The sequence below is a fragment of the Carya illinoinensis genome, chromosome 5, assembly GCF_018687715.1.
Source record: "Carya illinoinensis cultivar Pawnee chromosome 5, C.illinoinensisPawnee_v1, whole genome shotgun sequence".
Classification (NCBI taxonomy): Eukaryota; Viridiplantae; Streptophyta; class Magnoliopsida; order Fagales; family Juglandaceae; genus Carya; species Carya illinoinensis.
Window position 1 is genome coordinate 22,917,629 of NC_056756.1, and position 9,877 is coordinate 22,927,505.

Here is a 9,877-nt window from a genome sequence, read left to right on the forward strand (position 1 = left end):
TGAAAAAATAACATCTATTAATATAAAAAACTTGGTAATAAGATAATATCTATTAATTCTAATATAATAAAGAATATAAAAAAGTGCTTCTTTTGTAAGTGAAACAATTAAATTTAATGTTTCAAATTAATTGTTAATATAAATCTCATTAAAGTTAAAATCATTTGAATTAATGTAAAAAATTTAAAGAATTAAAATAGTTAACTGTGGTATTAAAATTTGAAATGAACTAGAATAAACTATTAACTTAAATTTGTCCGGAACGGAGGATATACCTTAAATAGTAATAATGCAGAAGAGATGATAACATGAAACGGCAATAGAAGCAAATGAAGAAGACAGAGAAACCAACAAAGCCTCCATTATTTGTCTGAAACTTAAAAAGAAACAAAAAAATAAGTGATGTTTTCCATAAAACGGGAACCAAAAAAATATAACAATAACTCAAATATTTTTAAAATCAATACCTTTACTCCAATTTCCTCTTCTTCAAACTCAATCACGCATCCATATGTATATGTGTATGTGTGTATATGCACATGTATTTATATATGTATGTTTGTGTTTGTGTGTGTATGTGTATGCATGAGTCTGTGTATGTTTGTGCGTGTATGAATGTATGTATATGTTCATCTGTGTATTTGTGTGTATGCATATATGTATGGATGTATGAATGCATGTATGTATGCATGTATGTATGTATAGATGTATGTATATATGTTGTATGTATGTATGTATGTATGTATGTAAGTGTATGTGTGTGTGCGCGCGTATTTGTATGTATATGTGTATATTTGTGTTTATGTATTTGTGTGTGTATCGTTTATGGAATACAAAAGTTTAAGAGAGTGATTAATTTACTAACCTTGGATGTGTAATTCATTCCGCAGCAATCTTTTTCCTGTTGTAAATAACATTCGTTTCATTCATTTTAAAATATCGTTAGTATGAAACTTAAGAATTGAATTAGATGAGAGTACCCAAATATGTGTAGCAAAATAGAAAAAAGTAAATAAATCGTAAGTAACTACTAACCTTGCAATGCATAGTTGAGTTGATTGAAATATATAAAGATATCGCCTTTCGTTCTGCTATCCAAATCTTTTGCGATTAAATTGCCTCAACGCCTTGAAAAAATAACATCTATTAATATAAAAAACTTGGTAATAAGATAATATCTATTAATTCTAATATAATAAACAATATAAAAAAGTGCTTCTTTTGTAAGTGAAACAATTAAATTTAATGTTTTAGATTAATTGATAATATAAATCTCACTAAAGTTAACATCATTTGAATTATTGTAAAAAATTTAAAAAATTAAAATAGTTAACTATGGTATTAAAATTTGAAATGAACTAGAATAAACTATTAACTTAAATTTGTCCGGAACGGAGGATATACCTTAAATAGTAATAGTGCAGAAGAGATGATAACATGAAACGGCAATAGAAGCAAATGAAGAAGACAGAGAAACCAACAAAGCCTCGATTATTTGTCTGAAACTTAAAAAGAAACAAAAAAATAAGTGATGTTTTCCATAAAACGGGAACCAAAAAAATATAACAATAACTCAAATATTTTTAAAATCCTTACCTTTACTCCAATTTCCTCTTCTTCAAACTCAATCACGCATCCATATGTATATGTGTATGTGTGTATATGCACATGTATTTATATATGTATGTTTGTGTTCGTGTGTGTATGTGTATGCATGAGTACGTGTATGTTTGTGCGTGTATGAATGTATGTATATGTTCATCTGTGTATGTGTGTATGCATATATGTATGGATGTATGTATGCATGTATGTATGGATGCATGTATGTACAGATGTATGTATATATGTTGTATGTATGTATGTATGTAAGTGTATGTGTGTGTGCGCGCGTGTTTGTATGTATATGTGTATGTGTTTATGTATTTGTGTGTGTATCGTTTATGGAATACAAAAGTTTAAGAGAGTGATTAATTTACTAACGTTGGATGAGTAATTCATTTCGCAGCAATCGTCTTTCTATTGTAAATGACATTCGTTTCATTCATTTTTAAAATATCGTTAGTATGAAACTTAAAAATTGAATTAGATAAGAGTACCAAAATATGTGTAGCAAAATAGAAAAAAGTAAATATTTCGTAAGTAACTACTAACCTTGCAATGCATAGTTGAGTTGATTGAAATATATAAAGATATGGCCTTTCGTTCTGCTATCCAAAGCTTTTGCGATTAAATTGCCTTAACGCCTTGAAAAAATAACATCTATTAATATAAAAAACTTGGTAATAAGATAATATCTATTAATTCTAATATAATAAAGAATATAAAAAAGTGCTTCTTTTGTAAGTGAAACAATTAAATTTAATGTTTCAAATTAATTGTTAATATAAATCTCATTAAAGTTAAAATCATTTGAATTAATGTAAAAAATTTAAAGAATTAAAATAGTTAACTATGGTATTAAAATTTGAAATGAACTAGAATAAACTATTAATTTAAATTTGTCCGGGACGGAGGATATACCTTAAATATTAATAGTGCAGAAGAGAGGATAACATGAAACGGCAAAAGAAGCAAATGAAGAAGACAGAGAAACCAACAAAGTCTCGACTATTTGTCTGAAACTTAAAAAGAAACAAAAAAATAAGTCATGTTTTCCATAAAAAGGGAACTAAAAAAATATAACAATAACTTAAATATTTTTAAGATCATTACCTTTACTCCAATTTCCTCTTCTTCAAACTCAATCACGCATCCATATGTATATGTGTATGTGTGTATATGCACATGTATTTATATATGTATGTTTGTGTTAGAGTCTGTGTATGTTTGTGCGTGTATGAATGTATGTATATGTTCATCTGTGTATGTGTGTCTATGCATATATGTATGGATGGATGTATGCATGTATGTATGGATGTATATTTGTACAGATGTATGTATATATGTTGTATGTATGTATGTATGTATGTAAGTGTATGTGTGTGTGCGCGCTTGTTTGTATGTATATGTGTATAATTTGTGTTTATGTATTTGTGTGTGTATCGTTTATGGAATACAAAAGTTTAAGAGAGTGATTAATTTACTAACCTTGGATGTGTAATTCATTCCGCAGCAATCGTCTTTCTGTTGTAAATGACATTCGTTTCATTCATTTTAAAATATCGTTAGTATGAAATTTAAGAATTGAATTAGATGAGAGTACCAAAATATGTGTAGCAAAATAGAAAAAAGTAAATAAATCGTAAGTAACTACTAACCTTGCAATGCATAGTTGAGTTGATTAAAATATGTATACGTACAGCCTTTCGTTTTGCTATCCAAAGCTTTTGCGATTAAATTGCCTCAACGCCTTGACAAAATAACATCTATTAAGTGAAAAAATAACATCTATAAAATACTTGGTAATAAGATAATATCTCTATTAATTCTAATATAATATATAATATAAAAAAAATGCTTCTTTTGGAAGTGAAACAATTAAATTTAATGTTTCAGATTAATTGATAATATAAATCTCATTAAAGTTTCAATCATTCGAATTATTGTAAAAAATTTAAAGGACTAAAATAGTTAACTACGGTAAAAAAATTTGAAATGAACTAAATTAAACTACTAAGATAAATTTGTCTGGGACGGAGGATATACCTTAAATAGTAATAGTGTAGAAGAGATGATAACATGAGACGACAAAAGAACCAAATGAAGAAGATAGAAAAACCAAAAAAGCCTCGACTATTTGTCTCAAACTCAAAAAAAAAAAAAAAAAATCAAGTCATGTTTTCCATAAAAAGTGAACCAAAAAAATATAACAATAACTCAAATATCTTCAGGATCATTAGCTTTACTCCAATTTCCTCTTCTTCAAAGTTCGTCGCGCGCCCATATGTATTCGTGTATGTGTGTATATGCCCAAGTATGTATGTATGTATCATGTATTATGCGTATACATGCATGTATGATGTATGTGGATGTATATCTCTATGTGTGTATGTGTATATGTATGCATGCATGTATGTGTGTGTATGTATATATTTTTATTTGTGTATGTATGTTTGTTTGTATGTATGTATGTATGTGTTTGTGTATGTATGTCTATTTGTATATATGTTTGTTTGTATGCATATATGTTTGTTTATATGTATGTGTGTGTGTATGTATGTTTGTTTGTGTATTTATGTATGTATGTATGTATGTGTATGTATATATATATATGTATGTTAGTATGTATGTGTATGTATATGTATGTTAGTATGTATGTATGTGTATGTGTGTGTGTATGTATATATATGTATGTATGTTAGTATGTATGTATGTGTATGTGTGTGTATGTGTATATGTATGTATGTATGTGTTTGTTTGTATGTATGTGTATGTGTGTGTGTATGGACGTATATGTGTATGTATACGTACGTCAGTATGTATGTGTGTGTATGTGCTTGTTTGTGTATGTATGTGTTTACGTGCGTGTTAAGGAGTTTTAGGCAAAGAGAGAGAAATAGAAAGAGAGAGATATTTGATTAAAGCTTGACCTTGCATGAAATCTCTTTCTTCAACAATTGCTTTTCTGTAGTACGTTACTTTCTTCTAATTCTTCCAAAAATATCATTAGTTTAACAAACTTAAGAAACGTATTAGACGAGAATACCAAGAATATGGAGAGGAAAAAAGGAAATAAAGTAAAAAATGCAAGTCACGGCCCTTCTTACACAGAAATATTACAATAATTAATAAAACAAAAAAATATATATATATACCTTCTTTTGTTCTGCCATCCACGGTTGCAGCAATTGAATGCCCCAACACCTTAAAAAAGATAGCATATATTAGTATAAAATGTTTAATATAAGATAGTATATATTAATTATAATATTTGAAATAATATACAATATAAAAGTGATTATATTATAAACGAAATAACTAAAATATCTTATATATTCTTTCCTTAAAACTTCAAACATTTGAGTAATGTGTAAACAAGTAAAAAGATTAAAATAGTCCATCACGCTGATAAATTTGAAATGCAACAAATTAAAGACTGGTAAATAATTTTATCTAGGATGAAGGATAGACCTTGAGAAATAATAGTCCATGAGAGATGATGGCATGAGACAACTAAAGAACCCTAATGAAGAAGATAGAGAAACCAAAAAGACTTGCTATTTGTCTGAAATTAAAAAATAAAAATAAAAATCAAGCCCTCTCGCACCCATATGTATGTAAATATGTGCCCTCCAATGCAATAATACAAGCAATTGATCATTATTGATGATATATTGCAGTTATTAACAAAATAAAAATACATATTCCCTTTTGTTCAGCCATTCAAAGCTGCAGCAAATGAATGCTCCAACGCCTCTAAGGTATAAAAGCAATTCTTTGCAAGAAAAGTAATTAATATATTTTATATTTTGAATTGCATGGATAACTGTAAATTTTATTAAAACTTCGAACATTATAATCTTTGTCAATGAGTAAAAAGGTTAAAACAAATGAAATCGATCAAAAGATTATATAATAAATGTAAAGCTTCATCATAAAAACAAAAAATACTAGTTAAATAAATTACTTCACGAAAAAGAAAAAGAAAAAGTGAGAAACGTTGGATAATCTAATAAGGCATTGTTTGGATATATTCTGAATTGACTTAGGTGCTATAAAGCATGTTAAAAGTGGGATTCAGTAACTTTAGACCAACTAAACCTACCCTTACAGCCAATAATTCCATTTTCCTTTTTATTTTTTTTCATGGTGTCACAAATACTACAATACATTAAATAAAAAATAAAAAAAAACAAATAAAAGCAATAGCAAGAAAAGCACTCAATGGCAAGAAAATACATGCATATAACTCAGGTGGCAACAGCCTGAGCACCTGCCAAAACAAATAGCCATTCTATATTAATATTTGGGAGATCAATGACAATTTTCAATACAAGAAAACTAAGCTGCAAATGTGTTCGAGAACAAAACCCAATTCCATTTCAGCTTATTAGAACCAAACCTCAGACAAAAAACATCAAAAAAATTTCAGGAAAAGCGAAAAATAAGAAAATAGAAAGGAAAAGAACATAAAAAATTAGAGCAGCATGCTTATTTGCGGCTATTTTAATTGCCAAAAGAAGCATGTATATTTCCAGCAATTTGTAGCTGCTGGAAATAGGTTTTTATGAAAAAAAAAATTACTAGCAAAATAGCATCACAGGCTGACAAGCCTTGTACCTAAAATACATAAAGCATGTAAACAATATATTACAAAAAAGAAAATATTGGAATACAAATAACAATTTCTAGGTAGTTTGAAAAGAAAGGAAAACAATATAAGCACAAGTATTAAAATATAGAAAATGCAGGGGAAGTGTGTGCCAATTGTCATTTGATCGTTTTAAAGTTTAACTTACTAAAAAAAACTTATTTTTTCTGTGAACAACCAAATGCAACATTACTAACCATATAAACGATTATATTCAAGAGTAAAACATGAACTAGAAATGTGGAAAATGGAAATTTCCAACAAGCTTTCACATATGAAAACAGTGTAAATGTGGGAATCTCCAGCAAATGTAGGTTATCTCTCATCTTCTTTAGATTAAAAGTAGGCCTTACAAGCAGTTTACCTACCATCCAGCCCTCTCTAAAGAGATTGCAAGTCATGCAAAAATGCAACAGCACAGAAAGCCTGAACTGCTTAAGTTGGCACATTTGGTTCTTGGGAGGTTAAGAGTGGATATGATTAAAGTACAATGTTGGAAGTGTTCTCGAGGTGAAGTCGCCAGTCTCTGTCTCATTTTTCATCCAAAACTAAGGCCACCCTCCTCAACACAGCATAAGCTAGCAGAAGCTCCTCAATATACTCTCCCTCCCTCTTCCAGCATATTATCTACTTCATATTTTTATGAGTTTTATACACACACAAGCAAGAAAAGTTTCATGCCCATAACTGACACTTGTGTTCCAGCAGGTTTGGAACTAAGATTAAAAATGAAATATGAAGTTAGCTAAAAGTTTCTAACTTACCACACTGAAATCAGTTTGGGACTGCCTTCTGAGCCTCCTCGACTAATCTATCTGAATACACATGTATGCCTCACTGTAAACAAGTACGGATATGTCTAAACTCTCTCTTAGGATTCCCTTTGCAAACAAATCACATTAGAAAGAAAACTTTCCAGGAAAACTCAGCATTTACAACTTGTCAATATGTATTATCTTCTTTCTAAGACAAGTATACGCAATCAGTTAAACAGATTATGGCATTAGAATTTCCTTTTTGAACTAGCATATCTTCCTTGTATTTAACAGAATTGGAAATTATATTATTATCAGAGACATTTGGTGAAAACGCAACTTAGACTTCAAGAATAAGTACCAAACAACAACAATATTAAGAAAAATAACCGGACCAAGGAGAAAACGAAATACAGTTATAAATCCAGTACTGTCTATGAATAACTGAGCGGTAGAACTAAATTCTAGAAAAACTTAACATCCATACCATCGAAAGAGTTTTATCCTCCACCGCATTGAGATTTCCAAGAGCAGATCTTACGCTTTTCGAGTGGGGCCAAGAATGAGAACTAGCCTGAAAATTAAAAATCAAAATAAAGTATGTTGAATAAAACAAGATAGTTCAAACCCAGAAAACCAACAGCTCGGTATGATTTCAACACAAACAAACCACATTTCTCAACTGTAATCTAAATCTTCAGAGTCGACAAGTTTCAAACGTTAAAAGTCATAAGGTAAACAAAACACTCATCGAAATCGATCTCAGGGAACTGGAAATATTACCCCGCAAGTGTGGGCCGATTAAAATACGAACGACGATGCGACAACGGTCCGAGTTGGGCGGTGATGGGGCTAGCCGAGAGAGAGAGGGAGAGAGGAAAAGAGGGACAGACTGGAGTTCAGAGGGGGAAGAGAGAGGGCGTGGAAGAGAGAAGAAAATGAATCTGTGAAAATTTAAATAACAAAATGTAGGGACTGAGCGTGAGCAGATCTTACGCTTTTCGAGTGGGGCCAAGAATGAGAACTAGCCTGAAAATTAAAAATCAAAATAAAGTATGTTGAATAAAACAAGATAGTTCAAACCCAGAAAACCAACAGCTCGGTATGATTTCAACACAAACAAACCACATTTCTCAACTGTAATCTAAATCTTCAGAGTCGACAAGTTTCAAACGTTAAAAGTCATAAGGTAAAAAAAACACTCATCGAAATCGATCTCAGGGAACTGGAAATATTACCCCGCAAGTGTGGGCCGATTAAAATACGAACGACGATGCGACAACGGTCCGAGTTGGGCGGTGATGGGGCTAGCCGAGAGAGAGAGGGAGAGAGGAAAAGAGGGACAGACTGGAGTTCAGAGGGGGAAGAGAGAGGGCGTGGAAGAGAGAAGAAAATGAATCTGTGAAAATTTAAATAACAAAATGTAGGGACTGAGCGTGAGCAGATCTTACGCTTTTCGAGTGGGCCAAGAATGAGAACTAGCCTGAAAATTAAAAATCAAAATAAAGTATGTTGAATAAAACAAGATAGTTCAAACCCAGAAAACCAACAGCTCGGTATGATTTCAACACAAACAAACCACATTTCTCAACTGTAATCTAAATCTTCAGAGTCGACAAGTTTCAAACGTTAAAAGTCATAAGGTAAACAAAACACTCATCGAAATCGATCTCAGGGAACTGGAAATATTACCCCGCAAGTGTGGGCCGATTAAAATACGAACGACGATGCGACAACGGTCCGAGTTGGGCGGTGATGGGGCTAGCCGAGAGAGAGAGGGAGAGAGGAAAAGAGGGACAGACTGGAGTTCAGAGGGGGAAGAGAGAGGGCGTGGAAGAGAGAAGAAAATGAATCTGTGAAAATTTAAATAACAAAATGTAGGGACTGAGCGTGAGCAGATCTTACGCTTTTCGAGTGGGCCAAGAATGAGAACTAGCCTGAAAATTAAAAATCAAAATAAAGTACGTTGAATAAAACAAGATAGTTCAAACCCAGAAAACCAACGGCTCGGTATGATTTCGACTTGAAAAATTAACATCTATTAATATAAAAAACTTGGTAATAAGATAATATCTATTAATTTTAATATAATAAACAATATAAAAACGTGCTTCTTTTGTAAATGAAACAATTAAATTTAATGTTTCAGATTAATTGATAATATAAATCTCATTAAAGTTTCAATCATTTGAATTATTGTAAAGAATTTAAAGAATTAAAATAATTAACTATGGTAAAAAAATTTGAAATGAACTAGAATAAACTACTAAGATAAATTTGTCCGGGACGGAGGATATACCTTAAATAGTAATAGTGCAGAAGAGATGATAACATGAGACGGCAAAAGAAGCAAATGAAGAAGACAGAGAAACCAACAAAGCCTCGACTATTTGTCTGAAACTTAAAATGAAACAAAAAAATAAGTCATGTTTTCCATAAAATGGGAACCAAAAAAATATAACAATAACTCAAATATTTTTAAGATCATTACCTTTACTCCAATTTCCTCTTCTTCAAACTCAATCACGCATCCATATGTATATGTGTATGTGTGTATATGCACATGTATTTATATATGTATGCTTGTGTTTGTGTGTGTATGTGTATGTAAGAGTCTGTGTATGTTTGTGCGTGTATGAATGTATGTATATGTTCATCTGTGTATGTGTGTGTATGCATATATGTATGGATGTATGTATGCATGTATGTATGGATGTATGTATGTACAGATGTATGTATATATGTTGTATGTATGTATGTATGTAAGTGTATGTGTGTGTGCGCGCGTGTTTGTATGTTTGTGTTTATGTATTTGTGTGTGTATCGTTTATGGAATACAAAAAGTTTAAGAAAGTGATTAATTTACTAACCT

The 9,877-nt window shown here is 30.7% G+C and overlaps 1 long non-coding RNA gene across 3 annotated transcripts; it reads right to left on the reverse strand.

Moving 5' to 3' along the window:
* Positions 1-4,341: 4,341 nt before the first annotated feature.
* Positions 4,342-8,944, reverse strand: LOC122309627. 3 transcript variants are annotated; one of them, XR_006242475.1, is made up of 5 exons: positions 8,698-8,944; positions 8,244-8,488; positions 7,789-8,034; positions 7,493-7,579; positions 4,342-4,803 (listed from the first exon to the last, which is right to left on the reverse strand). It is a non-coding gene; the product is annotated as an uncharacterized LOC122309627 (long non-coding RNA). The 3 variants fall into 3 exon arrangements; XR_006242474.1 differs by lacking the exon at positions 4,342-4,803 and adding an exon at positions 5,001-7,087; XR_006242473.1 differs by lacking the exon at positions 4,342-4,803 and having other exon boundaries at positions 5,001-7,579; positions 8,698-8,943.
* Positions 8,945-9,877: the final 933 nt, after the last annotated feature.